Genomic DNA, 4,759 nt, shown 5'->3' with positions numbered 1-4,759 from the left:
GCGCCGCTCGCAGCCGCGCCACGGCCCTCGGGCGGCCCCTGGGGCGACGGCCCACGCGCCCACCACAGGCCGCCTGGCCCGGCGCGACCCCGCCAGCGCCGCGGTGCTTCAGCCCCCGCCGACGTGGTGGTGGCTTCAGGCCTCGCTGACAGGGTGCTGCTCCGAACCCCACCAACGTGGTGGTGCTTCAGTCCTCACCTCTGATCCCCGCCAGTGCCATGGCGCTTCAGTCCTCACTGACGCGGTGGTGCTCTGAACCCCACCGTGGTGGTGCTTCAGTCCTCACTGACGTGGTTGTGCTCTGAACCCCACCGTGGTGGTGCTTCAGTCCTCACTGACGTGGTTGTGCTCTGAACCCCACCGTGGTCGTGCTTCAGTCCTCACTGACGTGGTTGTGCTCTGAACCCCACCGTGGTCGTGCTTCAGTCCTCACTGACGTGGTTGTGCTCTGAACCCCACCGTGGTCGTGCTTCAGTCCTCACTGACGTGGTTGTGCTCTGAACCCCACCGTGGTCGTGCTTCAGTCCTCACTGACGTGGTTGTGCTCTGAACCCCACCGTGGTCGTGCTTCAGTCCTCACTGACGTGGTTGTGCTCTTATCCCCGCCAGCGCTTTGGTGCTTCAGTCCTCAGCAACGCCATGGTGCTCCGAACCCCACCAACGTGGTGGTGCTTCAGTCCTCACTGATGCAATGGTACTCAGATGCTCACCAACACAGTGGTACTTCAGTCCTCACTGACGCAGTGCTCTGTACTCTGATCTCCATCAGCATGGTGGTACTTCAGTCCTTGCCAACGCGGTGGTACTTCAGTCCTCGCCAATGCGGTGGTACTCCAGTCCCCACCAATGTGGTGGTACTCTGCTCCCCACCAACATGGTGGCACTCCAGTCCCTGCCAACACGGTGGTACTTCAGCCCCCACTGATGCCGCGGTACTCCGGTCCCCACCAGCGTGGTAGTACGCCAACCTGGCCTTGTCCTTCTGCGGCGTGAGGTCATGGCCGGAGATTGTGTCACGCTGAAGTACTCTTGCGTTATGACGGCACTTCACAATAATGTCCCTGATTAGGAGAAACACTTAATCACATACTTCAGTTCTGGGGCCTCAAGGTTACTGGGAATATGTTCGCTTTCTCACAATAGGAGCTCAAACACTTGAAGGGGTAATAACCTTTCCCTGCTGTTGACTGGATTGCTCAAAGCACTGCTAAACCACTTCAAGATTAATGATAAATCTTTCAAACATCTTAAAGCACAGAAAAACTCAGAAGTGATCAGCTCATGGGCTTGATATAGGCTCTATTCCAAAATCAAATCAAATTTTAGCTAAACATTGAAAAGGACCACTTTATCATTCAGGAATGGTTGTTGGGAATGTGAACTTCCAGGCGGATTTCATTACATGCTGTGAAAAGGAAATAAATGCTAGGCAGTAGCAATTAGACAGACCTTTCGGTCACATAGTGATTGATTTGGGGGAGGACTGTATTTCATATGAGATACTCCAATAAAACTTTTTAGTATACTTTCATAAAGTTGCCTTTTTCCATGGCATTTAATTTTTGCTGACATCTGGCCATGCAATGAGGATGTTTCCTCTGCTCACTGTTTTTGATATTTTAGATGTATTTATTTTTTTATGAAGTATCATTGTAGATAAGTTAAAACTGATACTAATAATTTTCCGAAGGAAAAGCTATTGTAACATTTTATACTATGCCCCAGAGAGACTGCACTAATAAACAAAGCAGAAACAGATATTGTCCTATACAGTAAAGCATAGAAATATAAACATTGGAATGCAAATACACTTTCTAACACTGCATAAAATAAGAATTTCAGACGTGAATTACTCTCATTTTATTACCAATATTTTTTTCACTTCTTACACTTTATTAGTCTGGAATGATATGTTTGACACAGGTAAAATATAAGGCATATGTTTTGCACAGTGGTTTTCCTGAAAACACCATCAAACAAGCAAGACACACAAAAATATATAGAGACTCTGGATCCCCAGATTAAAATGTTACCAATCCATAATACTACTTTATGTTTTTAATATCCAAAGTATTGGCCACACATTCACTAATTAATGTTCCTTATATGTATTAATCTTGGAAGATATGTAATTATCCTCCTTCTACACGTAGAGAGCTAAAACACAGAAATTATACAGAGAGAATTTTTAGATCTGAGTAATTATGATCATAGCATTTTCCCTTAAAACTTTTCATCCTCCTACAAAGATCTGAATGACCAAGTAATTCTCCTTTTTCTTTCTACCTCTTGCCTCAGCCACTATTTCAACAGAGATCCCCACAAGCGTGGGTGCAGACTAAAGCTGTTTATAAAATTAAAAAGGCATGGTATTATTTAAGCTGAGAGGCCCTTCAAACTATGTTTATACAGCAGCCGAGTGGAGAGTTTTGCATGCTCAGCACTTCTGAAAACTAAGTGCTACACAATTTTTCGCCTATATAGCATTTTTACAGAAAATGAATGGAGGAATCAACACATCCTCATTTAGCTATAGATCTTTGATTGGTCTGTACTTAAGCTAATAAGCATAATTATTTATTTGGTATAAATAAGACATTCTTCACTGAGGATTGTTTTTGCAGCTCATGGGAGAAATCTTGAAATACTGTGAAATAATTTGATTGCAGAAATAATCTTTGAACGGGGCCCAAAAGATTGTGTTTGACAAAAGCTATTTAACTCTTCCTTTTTTATCATTTCATTGCAGCAAAAACTTTTGGAAAACCTGTAGCATAAAGAAATAGTAATCGCTAGAGAAAGAAAAAAGAAAGGGCAGGTATCAGTAGATTAAGGGCACATATGTAATGAGTATGAAAGTACATGATTACCTGAGGCCCCAATCTTTCAAAGGGTCATTCTATGCACATCCTATCAGTATTGGATAACATTTCACATAGAACATAAAAAATAGAGCTTGCTTACTCTGTCAGAATTCAGTTTAGGAATCAGTGCTTTCAGCTCTGCTATTCTTAGATCACACGTACTCAGCAAAATGTACGAGGCGTTTCTGGTTTGACAGATGTGTTACAAGAAGCCATTCCTGCTAAACTTCTTTACCTGAACTTCTCATTGATTTTATTAGGAGTTTTGTATGTGGAATATTTCCAGGAACGGGCTGCAGCTGCCAGTACCCAAAATCTCTGGTTGTAGAAGTTGTTCAGCTCACCCTGAGATTGCTGAGCAAGGACCGGAAAACAAAGAATAGCAGTGAGAGATAGCAGCACAGGGTCGGAGGGGAAATTTCAACAGAAGAAAGGAAAGGGGGGGAGGGGAAGGAAGGAAGGAAGGAAGAAAAGATAAATTAAAAGTTGCTGTAAAGTAAGGAAAAGTGCAAATAGCAGACTATTCAAAGGCAGGAAAAAAGGATCTAGCATTTAGATCCAGTGTTTAACCAAAGTGATTGTAAAAGTAGTAGTTAGCTTGCAAACAGGAAGAAAGGTAACGTGCAGAACTTGTCTATTCCAACAGTACAGACTATTGTGAGTGGTGAAACATAGGCCAGAGACCAAATATACGGTTTTAGAAGAGCCATGTGATCTTGAGGACACAGCTGGGACTGTGGACTGAACCACAGCATGTCCTCACCTTTGGAAAAATATATGTTTGTGATGGCAGGAGAGGTAATTCAGCTTTGTTCTTTACATTTGCATGTGTCAATGCGGCTGCAAACCAGAAAGTTTGGTCAACTGCCATGATATAATGTGGAAAAAAAAAATCACTGCACAAAGTGCCAGTCTTCATTTCCATTCATAAGCATTGCCCGTAGTGTAAATACAGAATTGACAAGACATACTCAGCCAATCGAATTTGAATGGAGTTAGGGTGACATCTTGTGACTAGCCGATAAAATTACAAAACTGGATTTTCTTGGCTTCATTTCTTAAATTTCTTTTCTCAAGATTTTATCTAAAGCTGAAAAATACTGCAATATGAGATAGGGTCTAAATGTATTGTGCTAACCACAGTAGCTGCTCTGCTCTTTTAATGATTTTTTAATGCATTCTTATTCTGTACGTTTTTATAATTTGTTTGAAAGCACTTGGCCAAAACCAATGTGCAGTGTGCAAGAGTTCACCTTGGAAGCTAAAGCAGATGTGCTGCTCAAGAACTGTTCTGATCCATTTCCTCTGAAAACATCATTTTAACCCCCAAAACGGTATCCAAACCAAATTCCAGGTTCTGCCTTTGCAGCCTCTCCGTATGCTGCTTTGGATGTCATCATATTGGCTCACATGCTGAAAAAGGGACACGTTACGTGTGTTTGCATCAGCCTTCACAGAAAGCGTGGGTTTAGTCTGCAAGGAGAGGTCAGCTCCCTCGGAAAGTCAGTCACGGTGGAGCCAGTGTGAGGAGAAGGCACATCACTGCTTTAAAAGTCACACTAAAACGTTAGGATGAGCCAAGGCAACCCTTCAGACCACCGGAACACGTCAGACAGACTTGTCCCGTCTTGGCTGCGCGCCTGTCCTGACACACCGCCTCGGCGCGTCGCAGCGCTGCGCGCAGGGCAGGAGCCAGCGCTACCTCACGGAAAACGCTCTTTAAAAATGACAGAGCTCTCTGTAGGGACAAACACGACCCTCGGGGGCAGCTTGCCGCATTCAGCCCCGGCCTGGCCCAGCTGTGGCTTCTCCAGAGGCTCCGCCACAGCCCCGCGCCCGCCATAGCACACCCCGCCCCGGCCCCGCCCCGCCACCAAGGGGAGCTGCGCAACGGC

This window comes from Dromaius novaehollandiae, chromosome 14 (genome assembly GCF_036370855.1).
Source record: "Dromaius novaehollandiae isolate bDroNov1 chromosome 14, bDroNov1.hap1, whole genome shotgun sequence".
NCBI classification, from domain to species: Eukaryota; Metazoa; Chordata; class Aves; order Casuariiformes; family Dromaiidae; genus Dromaius; species Dromaius novaehollandiae.
This window is presented reverse-complemented; position numbering follows the sequence as displayed.